Source organism: Gossypium hirsutum, chromosome A12 (assembly GCF_007990345.1).
Source record: "Gossypium hirsutum isolate 1008001.06 chromosome A12, Gossypium_hirsutum_v2.1, whole genome shotgun sequence".
Lineage (NCBI taxonomy): Eukaryota > Viridiplantae > Streptophyta > Magnoliopsida > Malvales > Malvaceae > Gossypium > Gossypium hirsutum.
This window is the reverse complement of record NC_053435.1, coordinates 17,310,019-17,330,308: the sequence shown is the minus strand read 5'-3', so window position 1 is coordinate 17,330,308 and position 20,290 is coordinate 17,310,019.

Below are 20,290 nucleotides of genomic sequence, written 5' to 3'. Positions count from 1 at the left end.
TTTGCTATCTCCATTATCGATGAATATTTTAAGAAACATAAAAAAATTACTGTAGCTTTGGTAAGTGGTGATGTGATATGATGGAGCTACCTGTAACAGCAAAGGGTTGAAATTGTTGCAGCCGAAACAAGTAATAAACAAATGAAACCACCTCCTACATTACATTTGTGTGCAAGCCAGATGGTTTGCTTCCATGTCACGAAAACTACCAATAAAATTATATTTTGGTTTTGAAATAAGTTGAAGAGAATCTGAATTTTGTAATCAAACTCACAGACATACTTCATATTATGGATCAACTGGATTTTTTTCTAATCCATAGATCAGACTCAGAGTTGCAGAAAATTTGCAAATCTCAAGGAATCTTTGGGTATAATATTCAAGTGAAGTGATGAATGAAGACAAATTAGAAAGATGGATGAAATTTCAAGGAATTAGAGTGGAAATAAATCGGGAAACAGTTTGTAGGAAAATGAAAATTACTTGGTTTGTTCAATACGTTTATAACCCTCACCCTATTTCGAAGCTGCGGATCCCCCACTGTAGTGAAAAGGAAAAAAAAAAAAAAAGGTAGTGTCCAAATACATTAGGACAATGGAGCCAATGCCAGTCATAATCAGCAAAAAGGGTATCTCTTCCAACAAAACTCCATTTTAACAATGGAACCAACAATTTCTTGGATATTTGTTGAGTATTAATTTCTTCAAGGACGTATTTCCATATTTATAAGAAACGGTTTTTTAATGTGACGTATTAAGATCAAATAAGTTTTATGCATGTTAACATGTACCTTCTCTTAGAATTAACACGTGTTCTCCAGACATGAATTCGCCTGCACAGTGGCAAAGTGCATAGGCGAACCATGCAAGCGAACTACATGATAATGAGCTCTATACTTATTGAAGAAAGAAAAGTTGGGTCGGTCCTAACCAGATAGTAGGTTGATCCAGGAATTAACAATGGCTAGCACTATAACAATGTTAAACTTAATATCTATACAAAAATAACCCATTTGTGATTAAAAAAAAGTAGAAGATAAAAATAAAAAATAATCATTAACAAATTACAATAATCACTAAAATTTGTATATAATTTATTTAACAAGTTGTTATAATTTTATTGATGTGAAATAGAGTTCTTACTTACATAGAATTTTAAGGATATTAATTATCATTTAATTAATATTCAATTTAATGATTTTAATTAATTATTATTTTGAATAATTTCATTTTGCATTAATTACATAAAGTAAAACTATATTGTATGTTAAATATGTTAAAAATGCTTTAATTATTATTTGAAATTTTTTATAATAATATTTAATTTGATAAGTTCATATATTTTAATTATATTTAATAATTCAAATAAGAACTATTATTTTATGCTAAATACTAAAATTAAAAATAAAAAATATTAAAAAAACTAATTAAATATTAAAGACGTGAAATCACATGCAAAACATGTGACATTTGAAGTTGGATGTGTTTGATAAACTTAAAATTTAAGTGCTAAAAATTAAAGTACTGGATCTTTATTACTAAATTCTATAAATGTTGAATTTATATTCGTAAATTTTTTTGGTAAATTAGTAAATATAAGGATTGAATATAATTATGTAGTTTGATAAAAGTAAATATTGATTTTTAAAAGATTAATTATTTTTAATTTTAATATTATTAATATAGTATTTTATAGGGAAATTTACTAAAAAAACCCTTTTATATCATTATTTACCGAAAAGGCCCTACTTTTTTATTATTTACCAAAAAGGGCCATTTTCTCGGAAAGCATGTCCACGTCAACGCGAAGTCAGGGGACGTGTCAGCAAAACGCTTCCTTGGGGGAGCGTTTTGTCCACGTCAGCACAAAGCTCGCCCTCATAGCGTTTTGCCCCCTTTTTTTAGGATTAAAGTTTAATGGTTTGGGGTTTTTAGGGTTTTAGTGTTTTTTAAGGGGAATTTTAATTAAATTAGAGTTGAGAGTTAATTAATTAAATTAACTATGCAATTAAAAAAATTAATTAAATTAAGGTTTAGGGTTTATTAATTAAATTAACTATTAATTACCAAAAAAGCTCCCACGTGGACGCTCTTTTGCTATAGTAGTATCTGAAAAAATAATTTTGAGAAGATGTTTCTAAATAAATAGTGTCAAAAACGTTTCAAGAATGATACACTGTCAGTAAAATTATGGAAAAAAACTCCTACGTGGACGCTCTTTTGCTACAGTAGTATCTGAAAAAATAATTTTGATAAGATGTTTCTAAACAAATAGTGTCCAAAACGCTTCAAAAAGGATGCACTGTCAGCAAAATTATGGAAAAAAGCTCCTGTGTGGACGCTCTTTTGCTACAGTAGTATCTAAAAAAGCCTTAGACTATAAATGAGACAAATTTCATTCTCAGGTTGCATAAGTTACAGCCAGAGAAATTGAGACTAGAGTAAAATAGAAACTGAAGATGAGTGAGCTTATTAGTGCTGTTATTTACTATGATGGCGAGGTCCGTGACACCGAGAACGGCGTTGTTTTTTTATCTAAGAACACAACGCGACTGGTTTTTAACCAGAACATAGATTTGACAGAACTTCGTACAAGAATTAGGCGTAAAATCTTTGGAATATTGCCAATGAAAGTTTTGTCTATTAAGTATCGATTTTGTACTTCGGTTGATCCCGTGAGATATGACTTATTCGACATCAAAGGTCCTTGTAGCTTGGAGGCAATGGTGCAGACTCATCTTGCTAGTGGATCTGTGATAACCCGAATTAGGGCCTAATTTGAATAGTGGTTTTGTGACCACAAATTCGAGATAGAAATAATTGTTTTATAATTATTTTGAGGTTTATGATATGATTTCATGATTGAGTGAAAATTTCGTGATGAAATTCTATGCATTAAGCGCTTAAGTTGAGATTAGGGACTAAATTGAATAATTTGCAAAACTTGTGTTCTAGAAGTTTTTAGTATGAAATTGCTTTGGAATATTAATTAGGAGGTCTTAAATAGCAATTTGACCAATTTCTAAGTTTATGGACAAAAATTGGACATGGATTGAATTTTTGGAAAGTTTAGTAGTAAGGGCATTTTGGTCATTTGTATATTAAATGAAATAAAATGGGAAAAATAACACAAAAATGGTCATCTTCTCAATTAGTTGCTGCCCAATTTTTCTCTCCTCCATAGCTAGGGTTTCTTCAATTTTCAAGCTTCATAGTAAGTGATTTCAAGCCCCGTTTTTAATGATTTTTATGTTTTTGGAAAAATACCCATAGGCGAAATTTATGTATTTTGGTGTTTTATGATAGAATATGAGGTTTTAAATTATGTTAGATAACTTGTGCTACTCGATTTTGAGTGAAAACGAGTACAAGGGCTTAATCGGTAAAAAAATACCTAATGTTCATAAGTACATGTTAGAGTGAGAATTTGATGTTTCCATAGAAGAGAAAAATGTTTAGCATGTCATAAAACATAAGAATAAGGGCTGAAATTAAATTTCTGAGCTAGGGGAAAAATCGTAATTTTGTAAAAGTTAGGGGGCAAAAACGTAATTTTTTCATAATGTGATTTTTGGATTGAAATAAATAGTATGAGTGTTAAATGAGCTAAATGTGTTGTTATAGATCAAGAAAGACGTGGAATCGATCGTGATCGGGGAAAAGAAAAGCTTTCGGACTAAATTATAACATTTCTAAAGTTTGCACAGAGGTAAGTTTGTACATGAAATAATTTATCGATTTTTTTATGTTATTTTATGTTGTTATCATATGAATTGGTGACTGTCCATAGAATGATTAAATGATGGAAACTTGCAAATTTAATTAGATTATGAATAAGTGTTAACAGTGAAAAAGGAAAGATTTTCCAATTGAACCCTCGGAATAGGAACAATACAAATGACCCATTGTGAATACACGTGTGTAGTACTAAGTGCAGGCTACTACGTGTTCTGGATTGTTGGTCGCATGTGTAGTACTAAGTGCAGGCTACTATGCGTACTCAATGACTTCAATCACGTGTGTAGTACTAAGTGCAGGCTACTACGTGTATTAGATGGTGAGGTCACGTGTGTAGTACTAAGTGCAGGCTACTACGTGTACCGAATTATTGGTCACATGTGTAGTACTAAGTGTAGGCTACTATGCGTATCAGATAGCTTCGGCTATAAGTGTGGAAAGGGGAAATATGTGTAAACAATGGTATATTTGTCATTTTTCTGTTGAGTTCAACGGGGAAAATCGATAAAGTGATAATATGTGAAAGTTATTATAAGGTGGATATGTGCAAATTTATGTTTATGAAAATTTAGGAGCTATGTGCTCGATAATTGAGTGAATTTTGTATAACAAAAAGGACTAGGTGAAATTATGCAAGAGTGAATGTTAGAAATAAAACAATGTTGACAGCAGCAGTTATATGGTTTTAAAAATTTACCAAAAATCGTGGAAGTTGAATAAAAATGCAAATAATATATGAAAATAAAGCTTAATGAGTATATTTTCACATAAAAGAAACAGGGGAAGCAAAATAATTCTATATTGTGTGATATTTGAATTCTTGTAAAATAGGGTCTGAATGAATTTGAGATCCCCTGTTCTAACTTTATAAATTCACCATAAATTGTAAAAAAATTATTAAGAGTCATACTTTACATGAATAGATTCATTTAGTCTATTTTTAAGAGAAACAAACGGCATGGTCGTTGGAATTCTGTACAGGGAGAAATTTGGTTCGTAGTGCACAGGGGTCAGAGTAGTCGAACCCTGAAACATGGGAGACTTTAACTAATAAACTGTACTAATTGACTTGACCAAAAATTCTAGAAAACAATTAGTAAGTATACATATAAGTTTAGTTTCAGGAAAAATTTACGGAATTGGATTTCGAGTTTTTTAGCTCGAGATATGATTTTTTTTAAATCGGGACTCCAGAAAAAAGCCTGTCCTGAATATGTGATTATATACTAGTATGATTGTTTTACTTTGATAAATTGAATATCAATTTCGTACTTACTTACTAAGCTATATGCTTACCTTCTTTTCTTTTTCTTATCTTATAGAATTACTAAGCCAGCTCGTGATTTGGAGATCGTCAGAGACCCATCCACACTATCCATACTTTTTGGTATTTTGTAAACACTATTTTGGAATTATGGCATGTATAGAGAGTTGAATCATTTTGTTATGTGTCATAATTAATTTGTTTTAAAATATTACTTTTCAAAATTTGATAATTTACTTGTACTTATGTATATCTGTTAATGTTATCTATTTTTGTTCAAGCTAGAGGAATTAATTACGTAAGATCAGGTAAATGTGTGAATTCATGTTTCCGTGATCTGTAATATTTCGTACATTGTTCCGGCTTAGAACATGGGTAAGGGGTGTTACAGGATCACCCTATCTTAAGTTATATGTACAATTTTTATTGCCAAATAATGCATTTACGACTTCAACATCTAATGTTGTTCAAGAGGAATACACGACCCCTGCCCGACACTCCGTTAGTGGGTGGAAAAACATGGAAGCGTCCGTGTTTGGTTGCAGTATGGAATACACAACCCTTGCACGACACTCCGTTGGTGGATGGGACATGCATCTTAGTGGGTTGATGTTTGTTACTGGAAATACGTACTGGGGAATGACATCAACTTCTAGTGGTTTGCAATCTACATCGGATTGGGGACGTTATGAAACATTCAGAAGAAGGGATGATGTACTCCCTACGACATTCACCGGCGAGGGGACCTTGTTCGCTGCAGATGATGGTGGGTCGGATGATGAGTCCGATGTGGATCCACCTCGAGAGCCCGGCCCGATGGTGCAGAAGTTGAATTATTTTCTAAACCGAAGCCTATTCCAACCATACCTAAAGACGTTGAAGGAGGTTCAGATGAAGAAGAAGAAGATCCGCGATTCAGGAATTACTCGCCTTCAACTTACATACATAATGTCGATCTCTCTCAAGATGAAGCGTTGGAGTTTCCAGATCTACCACATAGAAGGCGTGACCGTACAAGTTTGTCATTAGATTCGGGTGAAATGGAAGTTGGTAGGGAGTTTTCCAATAAGGATAGTTTTCTTGGTACATTGAAACAACATAGTATCATGAACGGGGTTAGCTACAACGTGGTTAAATCCAAATCTGATAAGTTTGAGGCCAAGTATGCAGTGCAAGACGATACATGTTCATGGAAAATCATGGTATCATTGAGGAAAAGGACAGGCTTGTGGGAGATAAAAAAGTACAAAGGTTTACATACATGTGTTGGCGGTAAAGTATCACTAGGTGTTTAGGGTTTTTGAATAATACTGTTACTACGTAATGTTGCATTATTTAACATACTTCGTTGACAAGTGCTTCACAAGATCATCCCAAGATGGATTCAAATATGTTAACTAGCTTAATACTACCGACAGTGAAGGCGGATCTGAAGACTTCAGTACCAGTCTTAATTACCAATATTCGTAGCCAATTGAAGTACATGCCCTCTTACCGCAAGGTTTGGATAGCTAAGTAGAAGGCGTTAGAAAAGATGCATGGTAGGTGGGATGCTTCATAAAATGAAGTGTGGCAGTGGTGTTAAGTGCTGGAGAGATATGTCCTAAGTTGCATAATAGACCTTGAAACGACACCTGCGTACTACAACGACCGATTGCTCCATGGATACCAAGTGTTCAAGCATCTGTTCTGGAGCTTTAAGTAATGTCGGGACACATTTATATACTGCAAGCCATTGGTACAAATTGGCAGTACCTTTATGTATGGTAGATATACCCATCGGCTATTGCTAACTGTGGCACAGGATGACAGTGGGAAAATTATTTCAATTGCGTTTGCAATAACACCGAGGGAGTCAGCTGATGACTGGGATTTCTTTCATTCTACGTTAAGGTGACATGCCTGCCCCCAACATGATATATGCGTTATATCAGATTGGGGCACTGCAATACTAGCCGCAATTGAGCGACAAAGAAGCCAATGGCATCGTACAATATCGATCTACAACTGAACGACGGCAAGTAGCCAACATGGGTATTTAATCTCTATTAATATAATTTCATTTGTAATATTCAATTTATTCTGAATGGAAGAGTGGTATGTAATTTTCGTTATCAACTTATATTGGCAGAGTTTGAGATAAGTAAGGACAGTTTTTCTGATATGTTAGCGTTTTGCTTTCAGTTAACAAAGAAGGCACAGACTACCTTCGTAACATACCTTTCGAACAATGGACACAAGCATACGATGGCCTACAATATGGTCATATGACCTCAAACCTGGCTGAATGCATAAATTCTGTTTTAAAAAGAAAGCATTATTTGCCGATAACAACCGTTGTGCGAGAGACATATTTTCGTTTAGCGGCACTATTTCCAAAGCAAGCAGCGAGTTATAAAGGCCAAATGTAGGGAGGCCATGTATGGTGCGCGAAGGTATTGCGAGAGATTAACAAGGCGAAGGCACAAGCCAACACCATGCACATAGTGTGTCACGACCGCAACAACCTATGATTTCGTGTGACGGAGTTTGACAAATCGAACCAATGTATTATTGGCGAGAAATATCGTGTACACTTGAGAAATAGGACATGCGACTGTGGGGTGTTTGACGCACTACGCTATCCATGCGCTAATGTAATTGCAGCTTGTCAGAATCTCCGTCTGGATCCCATGACGTATGTCGACCAAGTGTACAAGATAGAATACATGTACAGCGTGTGGAGACACGTATTCCCACTGATCCCAGATGAACGTAAGTGGCCGTCTGTATCGCTTGCTCCGTTTAAGCTGTTAACGGATAGAGAATTGCGTCGCAAACTAAAGGGTCGACCTTGCTCGACTAGAATACGTAACAATATGGATATCCGAGAAACAATGAGCCAATAGAGGTTGTGCGGATGGTGTAGGAACTCAGGCCATATAACTCGATCATGTCCAAATCAGAATAGCTGATAGTTGTAATAAAATTATGTTGCATTATTTATATTTTATTAAAAATATTAAAAATATTGTCGTATTCAAAATAACATTTATTTTAATAAAATTATTGGCTAATTTAAATGAACATTTATTGTATTAAAATTAAAAAAGTAAAGTACAATTAAAATATTAAAAACAACTTTTATTTTATTAATTGAAACTATATAAAAAAATAAATTAAAAAAATAAAAATATTGGCTAATTTAAAAGAACATTTATTTTAATAAAATTAAAAAAGTAAAGTACAATTAAAATATTAAAAACAACTTTTATTTTATTAATTGAAACTATATAAAATAAATAAATATAAAAATAAAAAAAAATATTGGCTAATTTAAAAGAACATTTATTTTAATAAAATTAAAAAAAGTAAAGTACAATTAAAATATTAAAAACAACTTTTATTTTATTAATTGAAACTATATAAAAATTAAATATAAATTTAAAAGAACATTTATTTTAATAAAATTAAAAAAAATAAAGTACAATTAAAATATTAAAAACAACTTTTATTTTATTAATTGAAACTATATAAAAATTAAATATAAATTTAAAAGAACATTTATTTTAATAAAATTAAAAAAAGTAAAGTACAATTAAAATATTAAAAATAACTTTTATTTTATTATATGAAACTATATAAAAAAGTTTCTACAAATATATTAAAAAAAATAAATGTTGGTGCCGGTCGAAATTAGTGCCACATGGGGGTCGTCGATGGTTACACGCTGGATTCCTCCTTGGTTCAGTTTCCGGCGAGGGTTGTGGTTGCTTCGGTGGGGATTGTGGTTCCTCCGAAAAGGGATCTGGTTGTGGGTATTTGGAGGATGACCCACCTTGATAGAATAATGAATGCAGAGGTGTTTGAATCCCATAAGACGATGGGGAATGGTAAAAAGAAGAGCTCCCTGACGGCGTCTCGTACAATCCCTCATGCGACAGTGGTCTATTGATCGGCGGTTGGCTTGGAGTAATTGGGAACGGAGATAAACCGGGCCATGCATTTCAACCTGCCATAGGACTGAGAAAAGGAAATATAAAAGAGTTAGGATACATATAAGGGCTAGGATACGCACCTGGCATAATCTGAAAAGGCTGTGATATGGGTGTCGTCGGTTGAAGTGTTGGGCCAGGTGGCTATCTGGGAGCTATTGATGGGCCCGGTGATTGTGTGGGCGCTACTGATGGGCCCGCGTCGTCATCCATTCTTCTTGGATTTAAAAGGCCCCGTTGTTCCATTTGTATACGAATTTGTCGTGGCCTCTCCTCTTCCGACAGTAAATATGGCTTGCCATGGATCCTAAATCATGACATGTATTCCGGCACGCATGTTAACTTAGGAACGATGATCGGTTCCCGAGTAGGTATATAGTCATATCGATTTTCCCACATTTCGATATATTCTGACCAGTGTCTCAGCCAATCCGTATTCAATAGCCGTAAGTCGACTTTGTACTCATCATCAAACACCTTAAGTTCCAAGAGAATCGGTTGTCGGAATCCAAACTGCCGCAAGACCCTATCTGATTGGTGCATCTCCATGATAGTATAGTTGACCAATAGGACCTTCACATGCCAAATGTTCGGATTTTGAAAAAACTCATCCGGAATTACTGCCCGAGTTGTCAGATCCTCATATGGTGTCCATTGAAACTATATGAACATGATAAAAATATTAGTTATATAGGTAATACTAAATACTAAATACTAAATATTAAATACTAAATACTAAATAAAAAATGATTATTTTATTATGTATATATATTTTATTTAGCACTTACTTGTGCTTTCGACCGTTGGTCTAATAGAAGCCGTATATCTTCAAGAGATGTGGGTATTCCAACATAACTCGCCGAATGGTTCCACCTAATTAAATAATGTTTTAGCATACAATTATATTTTAAATCTACGTAATAATTGTAAAATCTAATATAAAATTTACCCCATTATTATTAGGAATGTATATGGGTGGTTCACTCGAGGACATAAAAATGGAAAGCGAAACCATGCCCATGATTGCAGTAGTGATAGGCATCTTCCGATTTTGGCTTTATTCGGTCGTTTCGCCCCACACATCTCCTGGTACAATGTTGCTAACACGGTAGACCCCTAACTTAATTCACCTACTGCTCTAAAATCAACGAATTTCAGTAGCCATCTCAGATGTACGCGGTTTCGTGACAAGTCCGGCATTAGATAACCTCCAATCATCTCAAGAATGTATGCCCGAGCATATCGTATTCTTTCTAATTCAGTCGAATCATTGTCCGACTCCGAAAATGTATCGCTTCGACCTCCGTTAATATTATTCGGAATAGCACCGAAAAGCTCATAGCATACGGCCCTCCAATCAGCAGATTGAGCGGACCCGGTGACTACGTACCCATCGACTGGCAATCCCAATTGCAATTGCATGTCTTCTAGAGTGATAGTACACTCTCCACATGTAAGATGGAAAGTGTGCGTCTCGGTTCTCCACCTCTCTATCAATGCACTGATTAGTTTTGGGTCCAACTTGCACCCCCGGCCTATTGTGGCCACGTGCCAAAAACCCGCTTCTCGCAGGTAATTCTCTATAATGGTGATGGAGGATCAGACATATTACAGATATAGCATTGCAACACTCGATCTACAGACTATTATAAAAAAATTATAAAATAAATATTAATTAAAATTGCATAAATGAAAAAAATTTAAATACTATTCTAAAATTAATTAAACTTATCACTTACCGTTGTCATTTGATCGACAGAGATGTGTTTCGTATTGAGACGAATTAATTCTCCGGCCATTGCTAACACTATCGAATATTTTTGTTATTTAAAAAATAACACTAATTAAAAAAAATTTAAACAGAGCTTTTTTGCAAAAATTAGGGAGAGCTTTGAAAAAAGTTGAAAATTTTGAGAGAATTTGGAGAGAATTGTAAGAGAATTGTGAGAGAATTGTGAGAGGACTATTGTGTGAAAAAATGAAAGAGGGGAGGGACCTTTTATAGGTTTTTTTTTTACCGTTGGAGTTCAAACGGTCATGTGACCGTTGGGGCAAAACTCTTCCCCAGGGAAGCGTTTTGCTAACACGTCCCCTGACTTCACACTGACGTGGACGCGAATGGGCCTTTTCGGTAAATAATTAAAAAGTCGGGCCATTTTGGTAAATAATGATATAAAAGGGCTTTTTTAGTAAATTGCCCGTATTTTATATTATTTTGGATAATTTTGGATGAAAGATAAATATGTTAATTTGAATATCTCATTTTTAAAAAAAACATTTTATTTCAATTTTAATAAAATAAATCAACTTAATTTTTCTACATTAAGTGGTAAGTAAAAAAATTAAAATGATCCAAAAAAATTAAAATGATTATCAAACATATTTAAAATATTAAATGTTGAAAATTTTCATTTTCAATGAATTCAATGATTTATCAAACACACCCTTAATAATATATAAAAGTACGAGTTTATAGAAGCTTTTGAACTAATAAAGTCCTTGTTATTCATTATTAAAATTTTTTCATTTTTATTTTTATTAGATTTATCATATTTATAAATAAAAGTTCTAATTTTACTAAAGTAATAGGTTAAAAATTTTACTTAATAGATTTATCATACTTATAAGAATTTTGAGTGTTTTTTATTAAATAAATTATATAATAATAAATAGGTGAAATTCTATATTGAATTATTTTATATTTAAATTAATATTTTTCCTTTACCATAAAAATTACCTTTGTTTTAAATAGTAAATTTTAATTATTTATAAAATAAGTCATATATAAAATTTTATAAATAATACATTTTATAATATAGTATAATATATTTATATTAGTCATATATTATTTCAAAATTATTATGGTCAACTTATTGAATGTTAAGAAAAAATAAAATTTAAGCAGTGAAAAGGTTAATTTACAATATTATTGAATTATTAATTATATTACTAAATTGACATTAGAATAATAATTTATTAGTATTTATAATAACTCGATAGTCACGGGTGTCAAAAAGTGTACTTTCGGGTCTTCGTTTTCGTAAAATGAATTTGTAAATATCTATTAAAAATATTTACGAAGTTAGTTGTGTGATTAATTAGGTTTTGACTAAGTAATTAGCTTGAATTAGGGGTAATTATGTATAAGGACTAAATTGCATAAATGGTAAAAATTTAATTATAGACTAAAGAGAAAGTGAAGGACTAAATAAGTAATTAAGCCCAATTTTTAACAAGTGTATGGTAACGGAGATTTACTTGTGTAATAATATTATACATATATATAATAATATACATAATACATAATATTTAAGTTTAAATATTATAATATATTATATTATTATAATAATAAATTAAAGAATAAACAAAGAAAATAAAAGAAAGAAAAAGAAAAAGAACAGATGAAATAGAAAGGAGAAAAGAAGAAAGAAAAAGAGAAACAAAAAGAAGGAGAATTAGAGATTTTAAGGTTCAAATTGGTAAGTTAATTTAGTTTCTTTTCTTGAATTTTTTATATTTTTAGGATTCTAGCATAAAATACTTGGCTTACGTTGAAATTTTAGAAATTTATGGATTTTTAGATGATGTTCATATTGAATAATTTAAGTATTTGGGATGAAATTGAGAAAATTTCAAAATTTAGGGATTTAAGCGAAATTAGAGAGTTGAAATTAGTTTAAAGTGGAAATTGAATGAAAATATGGAATTAGTTTTGAAGAAATAAAGTTAGTCTCGGTTTAGGGACTAAATTGGAAATTAGGCAAAAGTTGAGTACAAATTGAAATATTCAATATGAAATTGTATTGTATTAATGATTTTTAATTGTTTCATTTCCGTAGCTAACATTGTGCCAGAAACTTCGGGTAAGAAGGGAAAGGAAAAAGTTGACGAGGAGTAGTTTGGAAAATTACGGTTTGTATTTCTGTAATTACAATTTAGCAATTATAAATATTGGTATTTTAATTTAATATTCATGGTAATAAATAAGGTGAGTAATTAGCATTATGATATTGAATTGAATGTATGTGAATTTTGTGAATAATGTGATATTTGAATATTGAATGATTGTGGCATTTGAAAAGTGAAATTGAAAACCCTATTAACGGTATCGGGCTGAGTCGAATATAGATGGCATACCATGGGATTGGAAGTATTCAGGGATACTTCGACTTCGAGTCGATGAGACACTGGGTGTCAGATTATTACTTCGGATAAATTCGATGAGGTACTAGGTACCAATTTACTTTGGCATAGCCAATGAGACACTAGATGTCAACTTATTACTTCGAATTATCCGATGAGGCACTGGGTGTCAAATTGGTGTATTTGGTTGGATCCATGTATCCGTCCGAGTCTAATTCATGTTAATAGGGTAATTGAATGAGATGATATTACAATTAAAAATGAAAAGTATTTGAATATGAAACGCAAATGAGATACATGGATTTGTGAATTTATTTGAGAAAAGCTATTTGGGATAGCAAATGATAAGAATTGAATGTTTTCTAAATGTATACCTGTTGATTAATTAATTGTATAATTATGTTTTTAGTATGATTTAAAGTGTACGTCATATTAATTTACCTTTAAGCAGTCGGATTATAGAAATACCACTGAGTGTATACTCAGCGTATGGTTTGTTTTCCACGTGCAGGTTAGGTACATAAAATTGATTGTCGATTCAGCATCCATAACGATCCCAAACTCAAACCGTGGTGAAGTATATTTCTTTTTGGTGATGACATGTACCTAGAATGTCTAAGTTTATACTATTTTGTGGAGTGATTGTAAATTATGAGTTAATATTAGTTAGTTAAATACATGAACATATGTGATATGTTAAATCTATTAAGTGATGTGTTTTGGTTGAAATTGGTATGAATTTAGAAATGGCTTAAATGATGTTTAATTGGATTGTTTGGATATTATACGTGAAATATCTATAAGAGTATATTGGTTGGGCACTTAGGTTGATTAATTTGACATGTTTTAGATGTATTTGAATGTGTTTTGGATTGGTTGAACGATTGGTTTTTGACTTGCTTGATATTCAAGTTTGCAAGGAAGGAAAAACTTGGTGTAAAAGGTTCATTTTGAGTCCACATGGCCAGGCACACGGGCATGTAACTGGACCATGTAAGACACACGACTAACACACGAGCATGTGATTTGGCCGTGTGTCCCTTGCAAATTTAGAATTTCAAAATAGAATGCTCAGGTAATTTCACATGGGCAGAGACACGGGCGTGTGGTTCAGCCGTGTGAGGTACACGACCTAGCTCACAGGAGTTGGCTGGTCGTGTGACCTAAGTCAGAGAGTTACATGGGGTCGGACATGGCCTGCGGCACGAGCGTGTCCTATGGTTACACGGGCGTGTCCCTTGACCACACGAGCGTGTGTGCCCTGTACCTAGGAATTTTTTTTAAAATTTCACGAAAAATTTTCGAAGTACCCGATTAAGTCCCGATTTGTTTCTAACACATGTTTTAGGCCTCGAGGTCTCATAAAAAAGGACGATATGATTGAGTTATTGTAACACCCCTTACTCGTATTTGACGTCGGAACAGGGTACGAGGTATTACAGGACTTATCACACAAACTTTCATACAATTCCGAGTCATCAATTTGCGTCCAAATGAAAACTTTTTGTATTTAATCATAAAGTCCATAATACAAGCCTATAAGGCCCAAAACATGCATTGGAAGTGGTTCGGGACTAAACCGAGAACTTTTAGAAAATTTTACAACACTTTGAAATTTTTTTGCTAAAACAGGGGTCACATACCCGTGTGGATATGGGACACGCCTGTGTGGGCAGGTTGTGTGGTCACACACGCCCGTGTCCCGACCCCGTGTAACTCTCTGTTTGTCACTAAGAACAAGTTGAAGATACATGGCCAAGTCACACGCCCGTGTGCTAGTCCGTGTGGTCGATTTAAAATTTATGATTTTTCATTAAATAGGTGCAAACTTCACATGGCCAGGGCACACGCCTGTGTTCGAGATCGTGTCATCCACACGGCTGAGACACATGCCCATGTCTCTGCCTATGTGCTCAATTTTGAGCATTTTGTTTCTCAAAATTAAGGTGCAAGGGACACACTTGCGAAACAAATGTCCATGGGGCAGACCGTGTGTCTCACACGGCCTATACACACACCCATGTATCTACCCATATGGACAAAAATAATGCTATTTACCAAGCCTTTTTGCCACCATTTTTTGCACACACCTACACAACATAAAATAGCACCAATCCAAGCATATACATACAACCAAATCAGCCACAACCAAGACATCAACACATCATTCACATGCTACCATCTATCATACACAAACATCTCAAACTCATTAACTAAAATCATGTAAATTCTCACATCCATGAAAGGCATCATTGATGCGGTCGTTGAGAGCACCAAAAATATCCTATTTCCTATAAAATAGTAGAAATAATGAAAAAGAACAGTAAATAGGAAGTAGGGTCGAATCCTCAGGGACTGGATTATACGAATGCTTGTTTCTCGAAATCCTGGGCAGAATCGTGCCCAAGAAAACCTGCGTGACAGAGGAAAAATAAAAATAACAGAATTAAAGATTTGATTTGGAAAAAATGAAAAAACAGAATCTAAAGTTGACTGAAATTTTGATTACGAAATTAATAAAAATAATAAAGAGAGTTAAAGGAAGAGAAATTCTTATTGGTAGATTCCAGCCTCCAATTGTCTCATTCCGCCTTGGGTTCAATCCTCGGCTTTTAAATAACCCTTCTCAACTCAAGTAAGCCAGTTATAGTGGAAGAGGACGCCTACGACCACCAGCTCCAAAGATTAGACTTACGATTTTTAGGGAACCTGACTCTAGCTAGTAATCTATGCTAGATCAATGTTTTTCAATGGCAAAACCCACGCCATTTCGTCTCTTTGGCTCGCTAACCTCTGACGCAGTAAGTTAACGAACCAATTATGCAATCCTTCCAAAACATACAAAGCGGCCACTTTTGCACATGCTGAAAAGCTTACTTCTTAAAGGCCATGGACGGAAGCGTCAGCCCGTAGTATGGAGAAACGATGAATACTTGGCGAGAAGGCTAAGTACGGATTCTAGGCCTCAAGAACCCTTTTTGGGGAATATTGACAACTTTCGGCTAGATAGGTTTTAGTGGCTCATGATAATAGTGGAAAAGAAAATAAATATAAAAATGGAAAAGTGAATTTTATTGAAAGAAAATATGAAGAAACAAAAGTCTAGGCTTTCAGGGGGAGAGTGTTTACAGAAAAAGATGAACACTCAATAGTGTCACTTCACCCCCTATTTATAGTGCTAGGGAGATAGTCTAATTTAACTTAAATTCTAAAAAGATAAATACAATTAATTAAAGATTAATAAAGATAATTAAAATAAAATCCTAAAATTAAATAATCCTAATAATTATCTTAATATTAATTATCCTAATAAAATGGAGTCTTATAGAATAAAATCTCTTGTTCTTGCGTTTTTAGTCCTTGTGTCTTCCATGCTTGCACTTTTGGCACAATCGTTTTCCTGCGTCGCAAATCAGCCCATTGTGTCTCCAAATTCGCACTTTTGTCCCTTAATTTTGCTTTTGCCTCCAAATCAGTCCCTAATCGATAAAAAGACCTAAATAGCTCAAATTAGTAGGATCAAGCCCAGAATAAACACATGATTAATACATAAAAATACATTATTCTAGAGCATTATCAAATTCCCCCTACTTAGCCCATGCTTGCCCTCAAGTATGGTTCCTGTCCACTGTGCAAATTAAATTCTGCTATGAAAGAAATACTACTCCAAAGTTTTATAAAAATTAGTCAAAATACATACGAAAAATAAAGAGAACCTTTAGCTTGATTTAAGTAAAATTGAAAAAGTGTTCCAATTAACACACATAAAATTAAGATCGACTTGGATTATTTCATGAAAATTAGGTAATTTACCAAACTTATCAAGACACCCTATTCGTTTTTACCTTTTGTCCTCACATTTTATTAATATGATTTTTTTTCTTTTTCTTTTCTTTTTTTATAGAATTTTGATTTAATTTATTTATTTTTACTTAGGAATATATTGAACCTTTTGACGCAAAGAGAGATGACAGCCAAGCACCCCACCCCGGTTACTTAGCCCAACATACTCCTAATTTTTATTTTTTCTAAAAACATATCGAACCTTTTGACGCGAAGAGAGATGACAGCCAAGCACCTCACCCCTGTTACTCAGCCCAACACATTCTTAGAAATGAATTTCGGTTAGCGGAGTTTTACCTAACACGTCACACAACCTTTTGACGCGAAATAGGATGACAACCCCAGCACCTACCCCGGTTACTCAGCTAGTCACGTCTTAAGCTGCACTCATAACCACAAAAACATTATTATTATTAAACGAAATTTTAATTTTCGTGGACTTAGGAAAAAGAATCAAGTGTCAAAAATAAGTTTCAGTAACCACCTTAATAGTCATGAAAATATTTTAAACATGCAATTATATTAAGTGTCCTCTTGTATTTAGACTTAATCAAATTTACCAAAATCAAGATAGGGTTAACTTCATTAATCATAATTATTTAAACTAAAAGAAATAAAACAGTGGAGATGAAATCTATCAAGCAAAATCATAATTAACTCAGTAGATAAGACTCATGTATGTGGGACAAATAGTGGGCAAGTCGTGGTCAAATTCTTGGGCAAGAAAAGAGGCAAAATATGCTTAAAAAAATTATATGGGTAGCAATAACCAAATCAGCAGCTAAAATGACAGAAATAATAAGGAATGCCTCCCCCTACTTAAAACATATAGTCCTTAATGTGGAATAAATAAAATAGGAGAAAAAGGTGTAGAGGAACTCCCCGTGTAATTACTGTCATTCACGTATGATGGCAATAAGATCCACTAGTTGCTGGCCAAAAGTGTCGAGTAGGGGTTGTTTGGCTGCAGATTTGTCGTTTTTCCTTTCTTCCTATCTTCTTTTCGGTTTACCTAGAAGAAGGGAATTTTATTAATATCTGAAAATAATAAATAATAAAATAATAAGATAAAATAAATAAAAATAAAAATTGGGTTGCCTCCCAACAAACGCTTGTTTAACGTCACTAGCTTGACGCCTCAACTAGTATTGGGGCTGTTCCAGCTGAATTCTTTCATTCGTATGGGCTTGGAAATTCTCATTTTTTATCACATCCACCATATTTGGGTTTAATCGTCCTTGCGCCTCTTTCTTTGGTTCCGTATTTTCCTCTAAGGGGTTGATCCCTTTTAAGTCGGCAATGGTCTCATCATTCTCTAAAAATGCGCATTTGAGATGTTAGGAAAGTGGTTTTAATTTCAGATCTGGTGCCTGCACAACAAAAGGTAGAAGTTTAGTATTCATAGAAGCCAATAATTTATTAACAAATTCAAAATCATCAAACATCACTTTAGATTTATCTCCAAAAGATGACTCAAAAGTTTTTTCTACTGATGAGTTAATTATGTCGACACGGTTTACATCCAAGACTTCACTTGGGTGACTAATAGTGCCATAAACGTTAAACTTCACAATCTCCCCGTCAAACTCCATCGTGAGGGTTCCGCTTCGTACGTCAATCTTAGTATTCGCAGTACTAAGGAAAAGTCCCCCCAACAAGAAGTCTGAAGACCCAGGAGCGTTATCCTCCTCCATTTTTATCACATAGAAATCTGCAGGGAAGATAAGCCCATTAACTTTGACTAATACGTCCTCAAGGACTCCTTCAGGATGCACAATGGACCTGTCTGCCAACTGAATGATAGCACCTGTCTTTGTCAAAAAACCCGTATTAAGTGATTCATAAATAGAATAAGGCATAACATTTATGGAGGCCCCTAAATCACACATAGCCTTCTTAATTCCTAAATGACCTATTTTGCAAAGTATTGCAAACATGCCCCTATCTTTACATTTCACTGGCATTTTTTACTCTAACACCGTAGATACATTCTCACCAACACTTACCTTTTCATTACCTGTTAATTTTCGTTTTTTGGTGCAAAGATCTTTGAGGAACTTGGCATACTGCGGAATCTGTCTGATGGCATCTAACAGTAGTAAATTGATCTCGATATTCCTGAATGTTTCGAGGATCTCTTTGTCTTCCTTACTTTTTCAATACTGATTTAATCGTCCTGGGAATGGAGGTTGGATTTTCGGCAATGGGGGTTTCGCTCGGACTTGTTCGTCATTTTTAGGTTTTTCCTAGGCGATTTCTTGGCCAAGATTTCTGCCAGGAATTGGTTCCAGTACCTTTCCACTTTGCAACGTCACTACATTTGCGTGTTGTCTTGGATTAGGTTTTGTTTATGACGGCAGCTTCCCTTGTGAGTTTAATTTCTCAATTGATATGGTCAATTCTCTTATAGATGCCTCAGTTTTCTATTGAAAATCAAGCATATTAGCTGTTAATTTATTGACCAATGTTTCTAGAGAATTACCTGAATCTTGTGGCTGTTGTGGAACCCGGTTTTGGTATGGTTGGTTATATCGTGGATTGGCCCTATAACTTAAGTTAGGCTAGTCCCTCCATCCTAGGTTATAGGTATTTGCGTAAGGGTCGTATCGCCTTTGTGGTGGCCTAGGAAATTTCCCGCAGCATCTAAATGAGCCATAGTATCATCATTCAAACTGGGACATGCATCAGTTGTATGTTCAGGGGTAGCACATATTCCGCATAACCGGGCTATTTTTGCTTTTTCTGCAACAAGAGAATTCAAAATATTAGCAATTCTATCAACTTTATCTTCTAAGGTTGGATTACTTAGCTGATGAACCCTTCTAGGGGGTTCAGGATTAGCTCGAAATTGCTGAGAATTTGCAGCCATTGTGGAGATTAAGTCTCTTGCTTGTTGTGAAGTCATGTTAACCAACGCTCCTCCACTCGCGGCATCTACCATATTCATCTCCATGGGTTTCAGGCCTTTATAAAAGCACTGGAGCAAAGACTGTTCCGTTATACCGTGTTGTGGGCAACTTGAACACAACTTCTTAAATCGCTCCCAGTAGTCGTACAGAGACTCTGTGTCTTTTTTCCTTATTCCCACGATTTTTCTTCTTAACTCGGCTGCACGCGACGCTGGGAAAAACCTGTTAAGAAATAAGCGAGATAGATCAGCCCAAGTTGTAATGGATCCAGGAGGTAAATAAAATAACCATTCCCTAGCTGAATCTGCTAGGGAAAAAAGGAAAGCGCGCAATTTAATTTGATCCTCAGTTACCCCTTGAGGTTTCATACTAAGGCAAACCATATGGAATTCTTTCAAATACTTGTGGGGATTTTCGTTC